The following is a 24,350-nucleotide window of genomic DNA, read 5'->3' as shown; positions in this document are numbered from 1 at the left end:
GTCTTCCAGCCGACTTGTCTCCAAGGTTCTATTGCTGCCTCGGGCAACTTATGGTCGTTCTCCTGTGAGTCTAGATTTTGGAATCCGACGAAAAACTGATAGTTAATTGTAACGTTCAGCGCCTCCTTATGACGATGGAACACTCAGATTGCGTCGAGATCCAATACATCGTCCTCCAGCCGACTTGTCTCCATGGGTGTATTGCTGCCTCGGACAGCTTATGGTCGTTCTCCTGTGAGTCTAGATTATCAAATCCGACGCAAAACTGATAGTTAATTGTAACGTTCAGGGCCTCCTAATGACGATGGAACACTCAAATTGCGTCGCGATTCAATACACCGTCCTCCAGCCGACTTGTCTCCAGGGGGCAATTGCTGCCGCGGGCCCAGTGAGTCCAGATTTTCGAATCCGACGCCAAACTGATAGTTAATTGTAAAGTTCCGACCCAGCTAACAACGATGGAACACACAAACTGCGTCGCGATTCAATACATCGTCCTCCAGCCGACTTGTCTCCAAGGGCTCTGTTGCTGCCTCGGGCACCTTATGGTCCGTCTCCCGTGAGTCTTTAATTTCGAATCCGACGCAAAAGTGATAGTTTATTGTAACGTTCAGGGCCTCCTAATGATTAAGGAACACTCAAATTGCGTCGCGATTCAATACATCGTCCTCCAGCAGACTTGTCTTCAAGGTTCTATTGTTTCCTGTGCCACCATGTGGTCGTTCACCTGTGAGTCAAGATTTTCGGATCAGACGCAAAACTGATAGTTAATTGTATTGTTCAGGGCCTCCTAATGACGATAGAACACTCAAATTGCGTCGAGATCCATTACACCGTCCTCCAGCCGACTAGTTTCACAGGGGAAATTGCTGCCGCGGGCACCGAGAGTCTAGATTTTCGAATCCGACGCAAAACTTATAGTTAATTGTAACGTTCAGGGCCTCCTAATGACGATGGAACATTGAAATTGCATCGCGATTCAATACATCGCCTTCCTACCGGCTTGTCTCCAAGGGTATATTGCTGCCTAGGGCACCTTATGGTTGTTCTCCTGTGGGTCTAGTATTTCGAATCCTGCGTAAAACTGTTAGTTAATTGTAACGTTAAGGGCCTCCTAATGACGATGGAACACTCCAATTGCGTCGTGATTCAATACATCGTCCTCCTGCCGACTTGTGTCTATGGGTCTATTGCGGCCTCGGTCACCTTATGGTCGTTCTCCTGTGAGTCTAGATTTTCGAATCCGACGCAAAACTGATAGTTAATTGTAACGGTCCGACCCTGCTAAGGACGATGGGACACACAAATTGCGTCGCGATTCAATACATCGTCCTCCAGCCGACTTGTCTCCAAGGGTCTACTGCTGCCTCGGGCACCTTATGTTCGTTCTCCTGTGAGCCTAGATTTTCGAATCCGACGCAAAACTGATGGTTAATTGTAACGTTCAGGGCCTCCTAATGACGAGAGAACACTCAAATTGCGTCGAGATCCATTACACCGTCCTCCAGCCGACTAGTTTCACAGGGGAAATTGCTGCCGCGGGCACCGAGAGTCTAGATTTTCGAATCCGACGCAAAACTTATAGTTAATTGTAACGTTCAGGGCCACCGAATGACGATGGAACACTCAAATTGCATCGCGATTCAATACATCGTCCTCCAGCCGACTTGTCTCCAAGGGTCTGTTGCTGCCTCGGGCACCTTATGGTCCGTCTCCTGTGAGACTAGATTCTCGAATCCGACGCAAACCTGATAGTTAATTGTAACGTACAGGGCCTCCTAATGACGATGGAACACTCAAATTGCGTCGCGATTCAATACACCGTCCTCCAGCCGACTTGTCTCCAAGGGGAAATTGCTGCCTCGGGCACCTCATAGTCCGCGTCGAAATTTTCAAATCCGACGCAAAACTGATGGTTAATTGTAACGTTCAGGGCCTCCTAATGACGATGGAACACTCAAATTGCGTCACGATTCAATACATTGTCTTCCAGCCGAATTGTCTCCAAGGATCTATTGCTGCCTCGGGCAACTTATGGTCGTTCTCCTGGGAGTCTAGATTTTCGAATCCGACAAAAAACTGATAATTAATTGTAACGTTCAGCGCCTCCTAATGTCGATGGAACACTCAGATTGCGTCGAGATTCAATACATCGTCCTCCAGCCGACTTGTCTCCAATTGGATATTGCTGCCTCGAGCAACTCATGGTCCGTGTCCTATGAGTCGAGATTTTCCAATCCGACGCAAAACTGATGGCAAATTGTAACGTTCAGGGCCTCCTAATGACGATGGAACACTCAAATTGCGTCGCAATTCAATACATCGTCTTCCAGCCGACTTGTCTCCAAGGTTCTATTGCTGCCTCGGGCAACTTATGGTCGTTCTCCTGTGAGTCTAGATTTTCGAATCCGACGAAAAACTGATAGTTAATTGTAACGTTCAGCGCCTCCTAAAGACGATGGAACACTCAGATTGCGTCGAGATTCAATACATCGTCCTCCAGCCGACTTGTCTCCAAGGGGATATTGCTGCCTCGGGCACCTCATGAACCGTGTCGAAATTTTCAAATCCGACGCAAAACTGATGGTTAATTGTAACGTTCAGGGCCTCCTAATGACGATGGAACACTCAAATTGCGTCGCGATTCAATACACCGTCCTCCAGCCGACTTGTCTCCAAGGGGATATTGCTGCCTCGGGCACCATATGTTCCGTATCCTGTGAGTCTTGATTTTCGAATCCGACGCAAAACTGATGGTTAATTGTAACGTTCAGGGCCTCCTATTGACGATGGAACACTCAAATTTTCGAATCCTACGCTAAACTGATGGTTAATTGTAACGTTCAAGGCGTCCTGTGACGATGGAACTCTCAAATTGCGTCGAGATTCATTACACCGTCCTCCAGCCGGCTTGTCTCCAGGGGGAAATTGCTGCCGCGGGCCCCGTGAGTCTACGAGGGCAGTTCAATAAGTAATGCAACACATTTTTTTTCAGAAACATGGGTTGTTTTATTCAGCATTGAAATACACCAGGTTATTCCCCAATGTTTTAGCTACACAACACTATTTTTCAACGTAATCTCCATTCAATGCAACGGCCTTACGCCACCTTGAAATGAGGGCCTGTATGCCTGCGCGGTACCATTCCACTGGTCGATGTCGGAGCCAACGTCGTACTGCATCAATAACTTTTTCATCATCCGCGTAGTGCCTCCCACGGATTTCGTCCTTCATTGGGCCAAACATATGGAAATCCGACAGTGCGAGATCGAGACTGTAAGGTGCATGAGGAAGAACAGTCCACTGAAGTTTTGTCAGCTCCTCTCGGGTGCGAAGACTTGTGTGAGGTCTTGCGTTGTCATGAAGAAGGAGAAGTTCGTCCAGATTTTTGTGCCTACGAACACGCTGAAGTCGTTTCTTCAATTTCTGAAGAGTAGCACAATACACTTCAGAGTTGATCGTTTGACCATGGGGAAGGACATCGAACAGAATAACCCCTTCAGCGTCCCAGAAGACTGTAACCATGACTTTACCGGCTGAGGGTATGGCTTTAAACTTTTTCTTGGTAGGGGAGTGGGTGTGGCGCCACTCCATTGATTGCCGTTTTGTTTCAGGTTCGAAGTGATGAACCCATGTTTCATCGCCTGTAACAATCTTTGACAAGAAATTGTCACCCTCAGCCACATGACGAGCAAGCAATTCCGCACAGATGGTTCTCCTTTGCTCTTTATGGTGTTCGGTTAGACAACGAGGGACCCAGCGGGAACAAACCTTTGAATATCCCAACTGGTGAAAAATTGTGACAGCACTACCAACAGAGATGTCAAGTTGAGCACTGAGTTGTTTGATGGTGATCCGTCGATCATATCGAACGACTGTGTTCGCACGCTCCGCCATTGCAGGAGTCACAGCTGTGCACGGCCGGCCCGCACGCGGGAGATCGGACAGTCTTGCTTGACCTTGCGGCGATGATGACACACGCTTTGCCCAACGACTCACCGTGCTTTTGTCCACTGCCAGATCACCGTAGACATTCTGCAAGCGCCTATGAGTATCTGAGATGCCCTGGTTTTCCGCCAAAAGAAACTCTATCACTGCCCGTTGTTTGCAACGCACATCCGTTACAGACGCCATTTTAACAGCTCCGTACAGCGCTGCCACCTGTCAGAAGTCAATGAAACTATACGAGACGAAGCGGGAATGTTTGAAAATATTCCACAAGAAATTTCCGGTTTTTTCAACCAAAATTGGCCGAGAAAAAAAAAATTTTGCATTACTTATTGAACTGACCTCGTAGATTTTCGAATCCGACGCAAAACTGATAGTTTATTGTAACGTTCAGGGCCTCCTAATGATTAAGGAACACTCAAATTGCGTCACAATTCAATACATCGTCCTCCAGCAGACTTGTCTTCAAGGTTCTATTGTTTCCTGTGCCACCTTATGGTCGTTCTCCTGAGAGTCAAGATTTTCGAGTCAGACGCAAAACTGATAGTTAATTGTAACGTTCAGGGCCTCCTAATGACGATAGAACACTCAAATTGCGTCGAGACCCATTACACCGTCCTCCAGCCGACTTGTTTCACAGGGGAAATTGCTGCCGCGGGCACCGTGAGTCTAGATTTTCGAATCCGACGCAAAACTGATAGTTAATTGTAACGTTCCGACCCTGCTAAGGACGATGGAACACACAAATTGCGTCGCGATTCAATACATCGTCCTCCAGCCGACTTGTCTCCAAGGGTCTATTGCTGCCTCGGGCACCTTATGTTCGTTCTCCTGTGAGTCTAGATTTTCGAATCCGACGCAAAACTGATGGTTAATTGTAACGCTCAGGGCCTCCTAATGACGATGGAACACTCAAATTGCGTCGAGATTCAATACATCGTCCTCCAACCGACTTGTCTCCAAGGGATTATTGCTGCCTCGGGCACCTCATGGTCCGTGTCCTGTGAGTCGAAATTTTCAAATCCGACGCAAAACTGATGCTTAATTGTAACGTTCAGGGCCTCCAAATGACTATGGAACTCTCAAATTGCGTCGCGATTCAATACATCGTCCTCCAGCCGACATGTCTCCAAGGGTCTATTGCTGCCTCGGGCACCCTATGGTCGTTCTCCTGTGAGTCTAGATTTTCGAATCCGACGCAAAACTGATGGTTAATTGTAACGTTCAGGGCCTCCTAATGACGATGGAACACCCAAATTGCATCGCGATTCAATACATCGTCCTCCAGCAAACTTGTCTCCAAGCGTCTATTGCTGCCTCGGGCACCTTATGGTCGTTCTCCTGTGAGTCTAGATTTTCGAATCCGACGAAAAACTGATAGTTAATTGTAACGTTCAGCGCCTCCTAATGACGATGGAACACTCAGATTGCGTCGAGATTCAATACATCGTCCCCCAGCCGACTTGTTTCCAAGGGGATATTGCTCCTTCGGGCACCTTATGGTCCGACGCAAAACTGATGGTTAATTGTAACGTTCAGGGCCTCCTAATGACGATGGAACACTCAAATTGTGTCGCGATTCAATACATCGTCCTCCAACCGACTTGTCTCCAAGAGTCTATTGCTGCCTATGGCACCTTATGGTTGTTCTCCTGTGGGGCTAGTATTTCGAATCCTAAGTAAAATTGATAGTTAATTGTAACGTTAAGGGTCTCCTAATGACGATGAAACACTCAGATTGCGTCGAGATTCAATACATCGTCCTCCAGCCGACTTGTCTCCAAGGGGATATTGCTGCCTCGGGCAACTTATGGTCGTTCTCCTGTGAGTCTAGATTTTCGAATCCGACGAAAAACTGATAGTTAATTGTAACGTTCAGCGCCTCCTAAAGACGATGGAACACTCAGATTGCGTCGAGATTCAATACATCGTCCTCCAGCCGACTTGTCTCCAAGGGGATATTGCTGCCTCGGGCACCTCATGAACCGTGTCGAAATTTTCAAATCCGACGCAAAACTGATGGTTAATTGTAACGTTCAGGGCCTCCTAATGACGATGGAACACTCAAATTGCGTCGCGATTCAATACACCGTCCTCCAGCCGACTTGTCTCCAAGGGGATATTGCTGCCTCGGGCACCATATGTTCCGTATCCTGTGAGTCTTGATTTTCGAATCCGACGCAAAACTGATGGTTAATTGTAACGTTCAGGGCCTCCTATTGACGATGGAACACTCAAATTTTCGAATCCTACGCTAAACTGATGGTTAATTGTAACGTTCAAGGCGTCCTGTGACGATGGAACTCTCAAATTGCGTCGAGATTCATTACACCGTCCTCCAGCCGGCTTGTCTCCAGGGGGAAATTGCTGCCGCGGGCCCCGTGAGTCTACGAGGGCAGTTCAATAAGTAATGCAACACATTTTTTTTCAGAAACATGGGTTGTTTTATTCAGCATTGAAATACACCAGGTTATTCCCCAATGTTTTAGCTACACAACACTATTTTTCAACGTAATCTCCATTCAATGCAACGGCCTTACGCCACCTTGAAATGAGGGCCTGTATGCCTGCGCGGTACCATTCCACTGGTCGATGTCGGAGCCAACGTCGTACTGCATCAATAACTTTTTCATCATCCGCGTAGTGCCTCCCACGGATTTCGTCCTTCATTGGGCCAAACATATGGAAATCCGACAGTGCGAGATCGAGACTGTAAGGTGCATGAGGAAGAACAGTCCACTGAAGTTTTGTCAGCTCCTCTCGGGTGCGAAGACTTGTGTGAGGTCTTGCGTTGTCATGAAGAAGGAGAAGTTCGTCCAGATTTTTGTGCCTACGAACACGCTGAAGTCGTTTCTTCAATTTCTGAAGAGTAGCACAATACACTTCAGAGTTGATCGTTTGACCATGGGGAAGGACATCGAACAGAATAACCCCTTCAGCGTCCCAGAAGACTGTAACCATGACTTTACCGGCTGAGGGTATGGCTTTAAACTTTTTCTTGGTAGGGGAGTGGGTGTGGCGCCACTCCATTGATTGCCGTTTTGTTTCAGGTTCGAAGTGATGAACCCATGTTTCATCGCCTGTAACAATCTTTGACAAGAAATTGTCACCCTCAGCCACATGACGAGCAAGCAATTCCGCACAGATGGTTCTCCTTTGCTCTTTATGGTGTTCGGTTAGACAACGAGGGACCCAGCGGGAACAAACCTTTGAATATCCCAACTGGTGAAAAATTGTGACAGCACTACCAACAGAGATGTCAAGTTGAGCACTGAGTTGTTTGATGGTGATCCGTCGATCATATCGAACGACTGTGTTCGCACGCTCCGCCATTGCAGGAGTCACAGCTGTGCACGGCCGGCCCGCACGCGGGAGATCGGACAGTCTTGCTTGACCTTGCGGCGATGATGACACACGCTTTGCCCAACGACTCACCGTGCTTTTGTCCACTGCCAGATCACCGTAGACATTCTGCAAGCGCCTATGAGTATCTGAGATGCCCTGGTTTTCCGCCAAAAGAAACTCTATCACTGCCCGTTGTTTGCAACGCACATCCGTTACAGACGCCATTTTAACAGCTCCGTACAGCGCTGCCACCTGTCAGAAGTCAATGAAACTATACGAGACGAAGCGGGAATGTTTGAAAATATTCCACAAGAAATTTCCGGTTTTTTCAACCAAAATTGGCCGAGAAAAAAAAAATTTTGCATTACTTATTGAACTGACCTCGTAGATTTTCGAATCCGACGCAAAACTGATAGTTTATTGTAACGTTCAGGGCCTCCTAATGATTAAGGAACACTCAAATTGCGTCACAATTCAATACATCGTCCTCCAGCAGACTTGTCTTCAAGGTTCTATTGTTTCCTGTGCCACCTTATGGTCGTTCTCCTGAGAGTCAAGATTTTCGAGTCAGACGCAAAACTGATAGTTAATTGTAACGTTCAGGGCCTCCTAATGACGATAGAACACTCAAATTGCGTCGAGACCCATTACACCGTCCTCCAGCCGACTTGTTTCACAGGGGAAATTGCTGCCGCGGGCACCGTGAGTCTAGATTTTCGAATCCGACGCAAAACTGATAGTTAATTGTAACGTTCCGACCCTGCTAAGGACGATGGAACACACAAATTGCGTCGCGATTCAATACATCGTCCTCCAGCCGACTTGTCTCCAAGGGTCTATTGCTGCCTCGGGCACCTTATGTTCGTTCTCCTGTGAGTCTAGATTTTCGAATCCGACGCAAAACTGATGGTTAATTGTAACGCTCAGGGCCTCCTAATGACGATGGAACACTCAAATTGCGTCGAGATTCAATACATCGTCTCCAACCGACTTGTCTCCAAGGGATTATTGCTGCCTCGGGCACCTCATGGTCCGTGTCCTGTGAGTCGAAATTTTCAAATCCGACGCAAAACTGATGCTTAATTGTAACGTTAAGGGCCTCCAAATGACTATGGAACTCTCAAATTGCGTCGCGATTCAATACATCGTCCTCCAGCCGACATGTCTCCAAGGGTCTATTGCTGCCACGGGCACCCTATGGTCGTTCTCCTGTGAGTCTAGATTTTCGAATCCGACGCAAAACTGATGGTTAATTGTAACGTTCAGGGCCTCCTAATGACGATGGAACACCCAAATTGCATCGCGATTCAATACATCGTCCTCCAGCAAACTTGTCTCCAAGCGTCTATTGCTGCCTCGGGCACCTTATGGTCGTTTTCCTGTGAGTCTAGATTTTCGAATCCGACGAAAAACTGATAGTTAATTGTAACGTTCAGCGCCTCCTAATGACGATGGAACACTCAGATTGCGTCGAGATTCAATACATCGTCCCCCAGCCGACTTGTTTCCAAGGGGATATTGCTCCTTCGGGCACCTTATGGTCCGACGCAAAACTGATGGTTAATTGTAACGTTCAGGGCCTCCTAATGACGATGGAACACTCAAATTGTGTCGCGATTCAATACATCGTCCTCCAACCGACTTGTCTCCAAGAGTCTATTGCTGCCTATGGCACCTTATGGTTGTTCTCCTGTGGGGCTAGTATTTCGAATCCTAAGTAAAATTGATAGTTAATTGTAACGTTAAGGGTCTCCTAATGACGATGAAACACTCAGATTGCGTCGAGATTCAATACATCGTCCTCCAGCCGACTTGTCTCCAAGGGGATATTGCTGCCTCGGGCACCATAAGTTCCGTCTCCTGTGAGTCTTGATTTTCGATTACGACGCAAAAGTGATGGTTAATTGTACCGTTCAGGGCCATCTAATGACGATGTAACACTCAAATTGCGTCGCGATTCAATCCATCGTCCTCCAACCGACTTGTCTCCAAGGGTCTATTGCTGCCTATGGCACCTTACGGTTGTTCTCCTGTGGGTTTAGTATTTCGAATCCTGCTTAAAATTGATAGTTAATTGTAACGTTAAGGGTCTCCTAATGACGATGGAACACTCAAATTGCGTCGAGATTCAATACATCGTCCTCCAGCCGACTTGTGTCCATGGGTCTATTGCGGCATCGGTCACCTTATTGTCGTTCTCCTTTGAGTCTAGATTCTCGAATCCGACGCATAACTGATAGTTAATTGTAACGTTCAGGGACTCCTAATGACGATGGAACACTCAAATTGCATCGAGATCCATTACACCGTCCTCCAGCGACTTGTTTCCAAAGGGAAATTGCTGCCGCGGGCACCGTGAGTCTAGATTTTCGAATCCGACGCATAACTGATAGTTAATTGTAACGTTCAGGGCCTCCTAATGTCGATGGAGCACTCAAATTGCGTCGCGATTCAATACATCGTCCTCCAGCCGACTTGTCTCCAAGGGTCTACTGCTGCCTCTTGCACCTTATGATGGTTCTCTTGTGAGTCTAGATTTTCGAATGCGACGCAAAACTGATAGTTAATTGTAACGTTAAGGGTTTCCTAATGACAGTGGAACTGTCAAATTGCGTCGAGATTCAATACATCGTCCTCCAGCCAACTTGTCTCCATGGGGATATTGCTGCCTCGGGCAGCTTATGGTCGTTCTCCTGTGTGTCTAGATTTTCGAATCCGACGCAAAACTGATAGTTAATTGTAACGTTCAGGTCCTCCTTATGACAATGGAACACTCAAATTGCGTCGAGATTCAATACATCGTCCTTCAGGCGACTTGTCTCCAAGGGCCTATTGCTGTCTCGGGCACCTTATGATCATTCTCCTGTGAGACTAGATTTCAGAATGCGGCGCAAAACTGATAGTTAATTGTAACGTTCACGGCTTCCTAATGACGTCGGAACACTCAAATTGCGTCGAGATTCAATACATTGTCCTCCAGTCGACTTGCCTCCATGGGGATATTGCTGCCTCTGGCACTATATGGTCGTACTCCTGAGAGTCTACACTGTCGATTCCGACGCAAAACTTATAGTTAATTGTAGCGTTAAGGGCATCCTAATGACGATGGAACACTGAAATTGCGTCGATATTCAATACATCGTCCTCCAGCCGACTTGTCTACAAGGGAAGGTTGCTGCCTCGGGCACCTTATGGTCGTTCTCCTGTGAGTCTAGATTTTCGAATCCGACGCAAAACTGACGGTTAATTGTAACGCTCAGGGCCTCCTAATGACGATGGAACACTCAAATTGCGTCGAGATTCAATACATCGTCCTCCAACCGACTTGTCTCCAAGGGATTATTGCTGCCTCGGGCACCTCATGGTCCGTGTCCTGTGAGTCGAAATTTTCAAATCCGACGCAAAACTGATGCTTAATTGTAACGTTCAGGGCCTCCAAATGACTATGGAACTCTCAAATTGCGTCGCGATTCAATACATCGTCCTCCAGCCGACATGTCTCCAAGGGTCTATTGCTGCCTCGGGCACCTTATGGTCGTTCTCCTGTGAGTCTAGATTTTCGAATCCGACGCAAAACTGATGGTTAATTGTAACGTTCAGGGCCTCCTAATGACGATGGAACACCCAAATTGCATCGCGATTCAATACATCGTCCTCCAGCAAACTTGTCTCCAAGCGTCTATTGCTGCCTCGGGCACCTTATGGTCGTTCTCCTGTGAGTCTAGATTTTCGCATCCGACGAAAAACTGATAGTTAATTGTAACGTTCAGCGCCTCCTAAAGACGATGGAACACTCAGATTGCGTCGAGGTTCAATACATCGTCCCCCAGCCGACTTGTTTCCAAGGGGATATTGCTCCTTCGGGCACCTTATGGTCCGACGCAAAACTGATGGTTAATTGTAACGTTCAGGGCCTCTTAATGACGATGGAACACTCAAATTGTGTCGCGATTCAATACATCGTCCTCCAACCGACTTTTCTCCAAGGGTCTATTGCTGCCTATGGCACCTTATGGTTGTTCTCCTGTGGGGCTAGTATTTCGAATCCTAAGTAAAATTTATAGTTAATTGTAACGTTAAGGGTCTCCTAATGACGATGAAACACTCAGATTGCGTCGAGATTCAATACATCGTCCTCCAGCCGACTTGTCTCCAAGGGGATATTGCTGCCTCGGGCACCATAAGTTCCGTCTCCTGTGAGTCTTGATTTTCGATTCCGACGCAAAAGTGATGGTTAATTGTACCGTTCAGGGCCATCTAATGACGATGTAACACTCAAATTGCGTCGCGATTCAATACATCGTCCTCCAACCGACTTGTCTCCAAGGGTCTATTGCTGCCTATGGCACCTTATGGTTGTTCTCCTGTGGGTTTAGTATTTCGAATCCTGCGTAAAATTGATAGTTAATTGTAACGTTAAGGGTCTCCTAATGACGATGGAACACTCAAATTGCGTCGAGATTCAATACATCGTCCTCCAACCGACTTGTCTCCTAGGGATTATTGCTGCCTCGGGCACCTCATGGTCCGTGTCCTGTGAGTCGAAATTTTCAAATCCGACGCAAAACTGATGCTTAATTGTAACGTTCAGGGCCTCCAAATGGCTATGGAACTCTCAAATTGCGCCGCGATTCAATACATCGTCCTCCAGCCGACTTGTCTCCAAGGGTCTATTGCTGCCTCGAGCACCTTATGTCCGTTCTCCTGTGAGTCTAGATTTTCGAATCCGACGCAAAACTGATGGTTAATTGTAACGCTCAGGGCCTCCTAATGACGATGGAACACTCAAATTGCGTCGAGATTCAATACATCGTCCTCCAACCGACTTGTCTCCAAGGGATTATTGCTGCCTCGGGCACCTCATGGTCCGTGTCCTGTGAGTCGAAATTTTCAAATCCGACGCAAAACTGATGCTTAATTGTAACGTTCAGGGCCTCCAAATGACTATGGAACTCTCAAATTGCGTCGCGATTCAATACATCGTCCTCCAGCCGACATGTCTCCAAGGGTCTATTGCTGCCTCGGGCACCTTATTGTCGTTCTCCTGTGAGTCTAGATTTTCGAATCCGACGCAAAACTGATGGTTAATTGTAACGTTCAGGGCCTCCTAATGACGATGGAACACCCAAATTGCATCGCGATTCAATACATCGTCCTCCAGCAAAGTTGTCTCCAAGCGTCTATTGCTGCCTCGGGCACCTGTAACGCCGGAAATGCATATACTCCTATTTCCATCTATTGTACTATTATTTTTTTTCCTTGTTTTGTTACCTCAAGATATGACATTTCTGTCTCTTTATATATTGTAATTGTTTTACTGTTTGTATATATATATTTATGCACTCATGTCGATGTATAATTGGTTTGTTTCGTAAATATTATTTGTATTTTTACGCTGGGTCTTGCCTAGGGAAAACTGCTATCGAACGATTACGTCGATAGGTCGTGTGACGAATCAAAGTGTGTAGGATCTTTGGTAGTGTTAACTCTGCCGCGTGGAGCGCGGGCAGAACGGTGGGGGTCTGGCGGGAGTAGCGAGTGGAGCAGGTGCTGTGTGACGCTCCCGCGAGTTGCCGCGCTTTCGGGGTTTGGCAGCATGTAATTGCGCTCGACTCGCGATGATAGTTTCTGACATGGTGTCGCGGACGGGAAGCGTTAGCTGGCGCACATCAAGAGCCCGTTTCGCCTGGTGACCGTGTCGAGAAGAAGGCGCGCCAACATCCAGCTTCTGCAACAGCGACGGCCGACAATGAGTGACTGTCGCCACCTCCTCGATCGACGGCTTCAAACCTTCAATCAACCAACAAGGAAGACTAAAAGCACGTAAAGTTTCAGAACTGTATGGCAGACCTCAGCTTTTCAAATTGTTCCATTTGCCTCGCAAAATTACAGCAACTTAGCATGAACCTTTGTTGCTCATTGTCCCAATTGCATTGCCAAGCAGGGTCCCTTCCTTTTCCGAAATGAACCCGAGTGTCGTTGAAATTCAAACGCCAGCATAATTCCATTTCACTGCTTTAATTTCAAAGTTCAATTCAAGCATTAGCTGGCTACAATAGTTAGATTACACAAGCACAAATTAAGAGTGCGAGTTTTGTTACCGTATTTTAGCTTACCTGTGACTGCAGCTCAGCTTGGTACGTACTAAATTTTACTATTGTTAATTGTTCAGAATCATTTAATTCAAGTTCAAAGTAAAATCTCTTGTTTCTAAATTGCGTAGAGTCAAGTTGCTTTTGAAATGATTGTTGAGGTAGTCCAAGACTAACCGTATTTTACTGGATTTCGATGTGCTTCAGAAAGAAAGCTCACTATTAACTTCAGTCACTAAATTAACTTTCGATTTTCCGGTTTCATTAATTCTTTTGCTAAATTAAGTGTAGAGAAATTTATTACTTCTGACAAACTTTCAGTTTTCACACTACACGTGTCAACCTTCAGTTGCCACGCTTCTAGTGCTAATTATATGTGTAATTACCTTTCTTTTTCAGTTACTATAGTAATTGTCCTTAGGACTGGCGACCGTAATTTCCCCCAAATCTCAAATATCTAATTACCGCTAGTTAATTGCTAACGTAACGGCCGCACATTTACTTTCTTCATTAACTTTACCCATTTTCAAAATTAATTTCCACGAGTTTCTATTGCATTTTTCCTTTCATTTAGATGTAACCCTTTCCTCCCTCTTTACCGATAGATTAACTTCGGTGACGATTGCTTTTCCCAAATTTCCATTAGGTACACGCGGTTTAATTTTTCACTGTCATTAAGGTCGATAAGTGAGGGGGGAGGTTACACGTGGCGACCTGGTGACAGGACAATCTTCAAATTTGAGGTTGTTCTGGACACGAATTTTGCATTGTGCAAACCTCGTAACAAAGTACTGGTTACGAAATGGTCGATACGTCAGCGAGAATATTCGTGTGAGGAATCCTAATTAGAGTTGAGATTTTGCATTTATATTGAAAATTATTAAAATGAGTGAAGGCAACAATTACCAAAATTTGGTAGACTTGGATAGGGAACAATCGGTCGAACAGTGGGAAACGCGCACAGCGGTACCCATTGTTCCGGGGCAGGCGGCTAGCATGAAAGATGCGACCGCCGAAACGCAACAAAGAGCAGAAATGGAATTCCAGACTTTAGAAAATGTTTCGGAATCGGAAGTGAAAATCAAATCTGAATCCCTTGATGACGAATACGGGGGGACAATGAAAGAGGAAGCCGCTACGGAAGTAAAACCGGTGGTTTCCGGCAATTTAACTGATTTATTGAATGTTTTGATTAACGAAATCAAGAGTCAATCGGCAGAAATTAAAGATCAGGCTGCCAAGCAAAAAGCTCAGGCTGCCAAGCAAGAAGCTCAGGCTGCCAAGCAAGTAGCTCAGTCTGAAAAAATTGAACGAATGCTAGACAATCAGAACAAAGCTATTAATGTTGTTAACAACAATGTTGAAGTTGTTAACACAAAAGTTGATAAAATCAAAGACGATATTGTCGTGATTAATACCGAAATCGGTAATCTTAAACAGGAAATGATAGGCGTTCAGGCGGAAATTGCGAGCATAAATACTCGTTTTGATTCCGAAATTAGCAGAATCGAGAAAAGTGTAGGAGACGCAGTTGCTCCGATCATCGAGAATAAGGTGACGGAACAAATTCAATTAGTGAGAAAAGAGGATCAACAGAAGGTGGAAACTTTAAAGGCTTTAGTATCCGAAGTAGATACCAAAGTGACGAAGCAGGCTAACACCTGCGAAGAGAAAAAGAGGGAAGTGGAAACGCTTGCGACAACCACTTGCCAAGTGATTACGAGGGTGTCGGAATTAGAAAGGAAACTTGACGAAAAACAGAGCTATGTGCCAATCTGTGCACATAGTTCGGAGTTGTTGACGAAAGAGGAGCGGTTCGACCCCTTGAAAAAAGGCGGTATACACCCTACGGATTTCATTAAAAATTGTGAAAGAGTTTTACCCAGATCATGGACTAATGAGAGAAAAATTAATGCGGTTATTGATGTGTTGGCTGGTGATGCCAAGCGTTGGGGCCTAAACCTCAACATTACGAACCTGACTTTTGACGAGTTTAAAAATTTGTTTCTGGCTGAATACTGGTCAGAGCAAAAACAGCAAAGTGTCTGGCGCGAATTTGTCGTATCGAGGCCTTTCGATGCGAATTCGCGTGGCTCGATGAAGGAGTTTTGTGAGGGCTGGATCCGCAAGTTGGAATATTTGCGTGATCGCCGCACGGAATCCGAAATAGTCTGGGAACTCTACAAAAAGCTTCCAGATGATACAAAACGCTACGTAGGAAGCAATTACAGGACAATAAATGATTTCCTGGAAAGAGTGGAGGACGAGGACAATTGGCGCAATAATCGCGACAGTGGTAGAGGCCGTGGTAACAGCAACGGGTACCACAGCAACCACACCAACGATAACCATGGGAATAATGCATACCGCAACCATGGCAGCAATAACAATAATGGTTCGGACCGTAATAACAATCGGTACAATGCAAATAATAACAGGAATGACGGAAACCAGTATCATACTAACGTGATACGGGCTTCACAGAATAGTAATAACGCCAGAGGGTGTGACCAGCCGCCTCAGCAGTATCCGGGGAGCGTATCTGCTGGGACGAGACAGGGAAACCATTAGCCGCGCCGGTGAGGGGCCGACCGGGCGTGGAGAAATTTTGGCGGCCCAATAACAGGAGAAAACCCAGGTGTCGTCGTTATGAAAATTCCGTGTGGAATAATCAACGGCGGGAGAGTGTGCCAGTGTTAGGAGAAAGGAGTGCGCCCACAAGTAGTAGATCAGCTGTATACACGGCAGTAGAAGGTACATTCACTGTCAGTGAGAACAATTTAAGTAGTGTTCCGGAAATCGATTATAAGGTGCCAGCTGTAATACCCACAGCGGAACTGGAGATTGAGTTTAAGAATGATTCACAATTGTTGAGAGAAGATCAGATGTCGGATAAAACGTCCGTCATCGAGCGAGGGGATGCAGAGAGGGATGAGGTCTGGTTAAGGCAGTTCGGTCGCTTATACGACGAACTAAGAGATTATAGGGGTCTGTATGGGAGAAGTGTTTATGGGGAGCGCGTGCAGTATTTGCCGCGTCTCGTCCCACAGGAAGATAGTATTTGTGAAGTGATTGAAAGTTCTGGCCCTAACCGGCAGACTTTACCAGAAATAGTTGATGTTAATGGGGAGCACGAGCAAGATTCGTCGTGTTTCGTCCCGCAGGAGTTAGATGTTGAAGGAGTAACGGAAAGTTCTGGCCCTAACCGGCAGACTTTACCGAAAGTTGTAATGGTAGAAGTAGCCGACCCATCCGACGCGAACATCCAGTTTAAACATTGCGAGAGTATTAAGGAGAAAGATTACGAAAATTTTAGTGATAGCCGGACACGATTGGTAGAAAACCACGTAGATTACAGTGTGTATGAGGTTAGAGCTGACGTTATACGGTCAGACGATAGCAGTGTGGGTTGCGCAGATCCAGAGGAAGTAATTGCAGATACTACTGGGCACATGTCTCCAGGTAGATTGGCAGATGAGATCAATCTGATTAAAGAGGAATCAACGAAGGTGACAATTAGTGAATTGATAGCAAAGCTACACTCACTAGTTGACGAGTTACAGGAAAAGGTTTCGGTATTGGAGGCGACGCTACAGACTAAGCCTCAGGACAAACGTGTTGAAATAAAAACTGTATGTGAACAGAGGCTGAAAAAGCCGCCAGATAAACTGGATTTAGGATCAAAGCCGGATGGTTTTTTCTGGAATGACCTGGATATAGACGAGGATTTACTGTGGGAAAATAAAGAAACAGTCGAGGACAAGTGTAGACAGATAGTAGTGTCTGTTAATATGCACGACCTACAACTAAACGCGTTGATTCACACCGGTGCAGAATTGAGTGCTGTATCTGGGAAAATATTTGAGTTACTGAAAGACAGACCTGGCATCGTAGTTATGCCAGTAACAGGAGTGAAAATTATCGGTGCTACTGGGAAGGCCAGTAAACCGGTCACAAAACAGATTTTTGTCAACTTCGAGATATGTGGGGCACGATTTGAACAAGAGTTTGTCGTCGTGCCAGACTTAACTACGGAAGTAATTATCGGGTTAGATTGGTTGTTAAAGTACCGTGCAGTGATTAACTGCGAAAGCAAAACGTTGACATGTACGTCCCAAGATAAAACAATGGTAGTTGGTTTTGACGAGGCAGGAGACGGTGTGCATAGGCAATACCAGCCTATAAACATTGTTAAGTGGCCGGATGACATTGACGTAGGAATGAGTTTGAACTGCCGTAACATGAGGAATCTCGGCATTGACAATAATGTAGAAAGTGAATTGGAAAGTATTGTAGACGGTGTGTCAAACGTAACACACGAACAAAGACGAGGCCGACTTTCCCGTACCTATTGTCATCACAACCATAGGGCATGGGGCTAATAGGAAGCAGAATTTAAGAGAATTATGAACACCTTGAGACATGAATCGACGGGATTTTCTCCAGAGGAAATCCTGTTGGATGACAGAAGTAAAAGTTTAGTGGAAGAGATAATCAAATTCCCTCCACGGATTGACATTAGTATTGGTGTGAAAAAGGATCGTTTGCGAGAAGTAATGAAGCTAAAAGCCGATGCTCGCATACGTCGTCATGACACTAAAGCGCGTTTTGCTAAGTTTGCAATCGGAGACGTAGTACTTGTAAAAGCTCATGAGAAATCGAGCGAGATAGACAATGAAATCTCTAAATTTAAGTTTGTTTATAATGGACCATTGTAGACCTGAAATTGTACCAACCAAGGATTGATTAGTACCACAGATAGGGTAATTTGTACAGTATGTAGATATAGAGTGTAAGATTTAAGGATGTGCCATGTGGCGATGCTTTTGCCTGACCTAGAGGTCATTAAAGAAGTTGTAATTAATAAGTAATTTATGTTGACTAAATGATTTAAGAGAGAGTGATTATTTATCAATTGAAAAATCCAAGCTGCTAATTTAAGTTTTCAGCTGAGTCACAGTAGATTAAGCAACGTAAATATGATTTTGTAACTAGCTGTAAATTTTCATGAATATGTGTTTTACTAGTCATTGCCGATGTACTTAGACGCTGTTTTAAGTTTCAGGCTAGTACATGCGTGTGATGATGGACAGTGTTGAGTTATCCACTGTGATAGTATTAAGGGACTCCTTGAGATTACTCGGGAGTGAGTTTTTCAGAAAGAATTCAGTGAAACGGACGTTCTGGAAACGCCGTCACAAGGGCGAGTGAGATCAAGCGTGCCGCACACGCGGGCGCAACAATACTGGCGAGGCGAGCCGCTGTCGGCTCTTGTGCCGCTGTTGGCTCTTGGGCCGCTGTCGGCATTCTTTGTACTTGCGAGTACGGAAGGCGGAATTGTTTTTCTTCCTGGACAGCTGAAAGAATTCTACTGTCAATATTTATGTTTTTTTCGATCTGATGTGTGTTATTTTCTTGTTTAGCGTTTAATGGACTCCCATGACGAGAATATTAATTATGAAAGGGTTATGTAAAAATGTGTATTCTATGTATTTAATTATTAATTTGCGTATTTTCATCTACCTGTTTTTATGACCATGTACTCTGATTAATTTTGTAAATAGTATTCCATTTCTTGATACTGTTAGGAATTTTGACGATTTTGGAATAGCTAAACCATTTTCTATATCTTCTATGAATTTTAATATGTTGTCAACCTGTTTTATTTTGTGCAAGATGACAGAGTGGAATAAGATTAGGAGTGTCCCCACTCAATTATTATGGTCTAAAAATTGATTTATGATTAATTAGACGAATGCTAAATTTTGTTGATGTTTTGAGCATATGCATTTCCGCTGTTTCTTTTTTGGGACATTTTCTGAGTCTGCTTACGTTACACGAACATCCTCAGACAATGTGGGGCACGTGTAACGCCGGAAATGCATATACTCCTATTTCCATCTATTGTACTATTATTTTTTTTCCTTGTTTTGTTACCTCAAGATATGTCATTTCTGTCTCTTTATATATTGTAATTGTTTTACTGTTTGTATATATATATTTATGCACTCATGTCGATGTATAATTGGTTTGTTTCGTAAATATTATTTGTATTTTTACGCTGGGTCTTGCCTAGGGAAAACTGCTATCGAACGATTACGTCGATAGGTCGTGTGACGAATCAAAGTGTGTAGGATCTTTGGTAGTGTTAACTCTGCCGCGTGGAGCGCGGGCAGAACGGTGGGGGTCTGGCGGGAGTAGCGAGTGGAGCAGGTGTTGTGTGACGCTCCCGCGAGTTGCCGCGCTTTCGGGGTTTGGCAGCATGTAATTGCGCTCGACTCGCGATGATAGTTTCTGACATGGTGTCGCGGACGGGAAGCGTTAGCTGGCGCACATCAAGAGCCCGTTTCGCCTGGTGACCGTGTCGAGAAGAAGGCGCGCCAACATCCAGCTTCTGCAACAGCGACGGCCGACAATGAGTGACTGTCGCCACCTCCTCGATCGACGGCTTCAAACCTTCAATCAACCAACAAGGAAGACTAAAAGCACGTAAAGTTTCAGAACTGTATGGCAGACCTCAGCTTTTCAAATTGTTCCATTTGCCTCGCAAAATTACAGCAACTTAGCATGAACCTTTGTTGCTCATTGTCCCAATTGCATTGCCAAGCAGGGTCCCTTCCTTTTCCGAAATGAACCCGAGTGTCGTTGAAATTCAAACGCCAGCATAATTCCATTTCACTGCTTTAATTTCAAAGTTCAATTCAAGCATTAGCTGGCTACAATAGTTAGATTACACAAGCACAAATTAAGAGTGCGAGTTTTGTTACCGTATTTTAGCTTACCTGTGACAGCAGCTCAGCTTGGTACGTACTAAATTTTACTATTGTTAATTGTTCAGAATCATTTAATTCAAGTTCAAAGTAAAATCTCTTGTTTCTAAATTGCGTAGAGTCAAGTTGCTTTTGAAATGATTGTTGAGGTAGTCCAAGACTAACCGTATTTTACTGGATTTCGATGTGCTTCAGAAAGAAAGCTCACTATTAACTTCAGTCACTAAATTAACTTTCGATTTTCCGGTTTCATTAATTCTTTTGCTAAATTAAGTGTAGAGAAATTTATTACTTCTGACAAACTTTCAGTTTTCACACTACACGTGTCAACCTTCAGTTGCCACGCTTCTAGTGCTAATTATATGTGTAATTACCTTTCTTTTTCAGTTACTATAGTAATTGTCCTTAGGACTGGCGACCGTAATTTCCCCCAAATCTCAAATATCTAATTACTGCTAGTTAATTGCTAACGTAACGGCCGCACATTTACTTTCTTCATTAACTTTACCCCTTTTCAAAATTAATTTCCACCAGTTTCTATTGCATTTTTCCTTTCATTTAGATGTAACCCTTTCCTCCCTCTTTACCGATAGATTAACTTCGGTGACGATTGCTTTTCCCAAATTTCCATTAGGTACACGCGGTTTAATTTTTCACTGTCATTAAGGTCGATAAGTGAGGGGGGAGGTTACACACCTTATGGTCGTTCTCCTGTGAGTCTAGATTTTCGAATCCGACGAAAAACTGATAGTTAATTGTAACGTTCAGCGCCTCCTAATGACGATGGAACACTCAGATTGCGTCGAGATTCAATACATCGTCCCCCAGCCGACTTGTTTCCAAGGGGATATTGCTCCTTCGGGCACCTTATGGTCCGACGCAAAACTGATGGTTAATTGTAACGTTCAGGGCCTCCTAATGACGATGGAACACTCAAATTGTGTCGCGATTCAATACATCGTCCTCCAACCGACTTGTCTCCAAGGGTCTATTGCTGCCTATGGCACCTTATGGTTGTTCTCCTGTGGGGCTAGTATTTCGAATCCTAAGTAAAATTGATAGTTAATTGTAACGTTAAGGGTCTCCTAATGACGATGAAACACTTAGATTGCGTCGAGATTCAATACATCGTCCTCCAGCCGACTTGTCTCCAAGGGGATATTGCTGCCTCGGGCACCATAAGTTCCGTCTCCTGTGAGTCTTGATTTTCGATTCCGACGCAAAAGTGATGGTTAATTGTACCGTTCAGGGCCATCTAATGACGATGTAACACTCAAATTGCGTCGCGATTCAATACATCGTCCTCCAACCGACTTGTCTCCAAGGGTCTATTGCTGCCTATGGCACCTTATGTTTGTTCTCCTGTGGGTTTACTATTTCGAATCCTGCGTAAAATTGATAGTTAATTGTAACGTTAAGGGTCTCCTAATGACTATGGAACACTCAAATTGCGTCGAGATTCAATACATCGTCCTCCAGCCGACTTGTGTCCATGGGTCTATTGCGGCATCGGTCACCTTATTGTCGTTCTCCTTTGAGTCTAGATTCTCGAATCCGACGCATAACTGATAGTTAATTGTAACGTTCAGGGCCTCCTAATGACGATGGAACATTCAAATTGCATCGAGATCCATTACACCGTCCTCCAGCGACTTGTTTCCAAAGGGAAATTGCTGCCGCGGGCACCGTGAGTCTAGATTTTCGAATCCGACGCATAACTGATAGTTAATTGTAACGTTCAGGGCCTCCTAATGTCGATGGAGCACTCAAATTGGGTCGCGATTCAATACATCGTCCTCCAGCCGACTTGTCTCCAAGGGTCTACTGCTGCCTCTTGCACCTTATGATGGTTCTCTTGTGAGTCTAGATTTTCGAATGCGACGCAAAACTGATAGTTAATTGTAACGTTCAGGGTTTCCTAATGACAGTGGAACTGTCAAATTGCGTCGAGATTCAAAACATTGTCCTCCAGTCGACTTGCCTCCATGGGGATATTGCTGCCTCTGGCACTATATGGTCGTACTCCTGAGAGTCTACACTGTCGATTCCGACGCAAAACTTATAGTTAATTGTAGCGTTAAGGGCATCCTAATGACGATGGAACACTGAAATTGCGTCGATATTCAATACATCGTCCTCCAGCCGACTTGTCTACAAGGGAAGGTTGCTGCCTCGGGCACCATATGGTCCGTCTCCAGTGAGTGTAGATTTTCGAATCCGACGCGAAACTGATAGTTAATTGTAATGTTCAGGGCTTCCTAATGACGATGGAACACTCAAATTGCGTCGAGATTCAATACATCGTCCTTCAGCCGACTTGTCTCCAAGAGTCTTTTGCTGCCTCGGGCACCTTATGGTCGTTCTCCTGTGAGTCAAGATTTTCGTATCCGACGCAAAACTTATAGTTAATTGTAACGTTCAGGACCTCCTAATGACGATGGAACACTCAAATTGCATCGAGATTCAATACATCGGTCTCCAGCCGACTTGTCTGCACGGGGATATTGCTGCCTCGGGCACCATATGGTCCGTCTCCTGTGAGTCTAGATTTTCGAATCCGACGCAAAAATGATAGTTAATTGTAACGATCAGCGCCTCCTAATGACGATGGAATACTCAAATTGCGTCGAGATTCAGTGAATCGTCCTCCAGCAACTTGTCTCCAAGGGGATATAGCTGCCACGGGCACCATATGCTCAGTCTCCTGTGGGTCTAGATTTTCGAATCTGACGCGAAACTGATTGTTAATTGTAACGTTCAGAGCCTCCTAATGACGATGGAACACTGAAATTGCGTCGAGATTCAATACATTGTCCTACAGCCGACTTGTCACCAAGAGTCTATTGCTGCCTCGGCACCTTATGGTCGTTCTCCTGTGAGTCTAGGTTTTCGAATCCGACGAAAAACAGATAGTTAATGGTAACGTTCAGGGCCTCCAAATGACGATGTAACACTCAAATTGCGTCGAGATTCAATACATCGGTCTCCAGCCGACTTGTCTCCAAGGGTCTATTGCTGCCTCGGGCACCAAATGGTCGTTCTCCTGTGAGTCTAGATTTTCGAATCCGACGCAAATCTGATGGTTAATTGTAACGTTCAGGGCCTCCTAATGACGATTGGACACTCAAATTGCGTCCTCCAGCCGACTTGTCTCCATGGGTATATTGATGCCTCGGGCACCTTATGATCGTTCTCCTGTGAATAGATTTTCGAATCCGACGCTAAAATGATAGTTAATTGTAAGGTTAAGGGCCTCCAAATCACGATGGAACACTCAAATCGCGTCGCAATTCAATACATCGTCCTCCAACCGACTCGTCTCCAAGGGTCTATTGCTGCCTATGGCACCATATGGTTGTTCTCCTGTGGGTCTAGTATTTCGAATAAGGCGTAAAACTGATAGTTAATTAGGGCCTCCTAATGACGATGGAACACTCAAATTGCTTCGAGATTCAATACATCGTCCTCCAGCCGACTTGTCTCCAAGGGTCTACTACTGCCTAAGGCACCTTATGGTCGTTCTCCTGTGAGTCTAGATTTTCGAATCCAACGCAAAACTGATAGTTCATTGTAACTTTCAGGGCCTCCAAATGACGATGGAACACTCAGATTGCGTCGAGGTTCAATACAATGTCCTCCAGATGACTTGTCTCCAAGGGGATATTGCTGCTTCGGGCACCTAATGGTCCGACGCAAAACTGATGGTTTATTGTAACATTCAGGTCCTCCTAATGACGATGGAACACTCAAATTGCTTCGAGATTCAATACATCGTCCTCCGGCCGACTTGTCTCCATGGGTCTATTGCGGCTTCGGTCACCTTATTGTCGTTCTCCTGTGATTCTACATTTTCGATTCCGACGCAAAACTTAAAGTTAATTGTAACGTTCAGGGCCTCCTAAAAACGATGGTGCACTCAAATTGCGGCGCGATGCAATACATCGTCCTCCAGCGGACTGGTGTCCAAAGGGATATTGCTGCCTCGGGCACCTTATAGTACGTCTCCAGTGAATCTAGATTTTCGAATCCGACGAAAAACTGATAGTTTATTGTACCATTCAGGGCCTCCTAATGACGATGGAACACTCAAAATGCGTCGCAATCCAATACATCGTCCTCTAGCCGACTTGTCTCCAAGGGTCTATTGCTGCCTCTGGCACCTTATGATCGTTCTCCTGTGAGTTTAGATTTTCGA

Source organism: Schistocerca serialis, chromosome 1 (assembly GCF_023864345.2).
Source record: "Schistocerca serialis cubense isolate TAMUIC-IGC-003099 chromosome 1, iqSchSeri2.2, whole genome shotgun sequence".
Lineage (NCBI taxonomy): Eukaryota > Metazoa > Arthropoda > Insecta > Orthoptera > Acrididae > Schistocerca > Schistocerca serialis.
Note: the sequence above shows the minus strand (reverse complement) of the source record.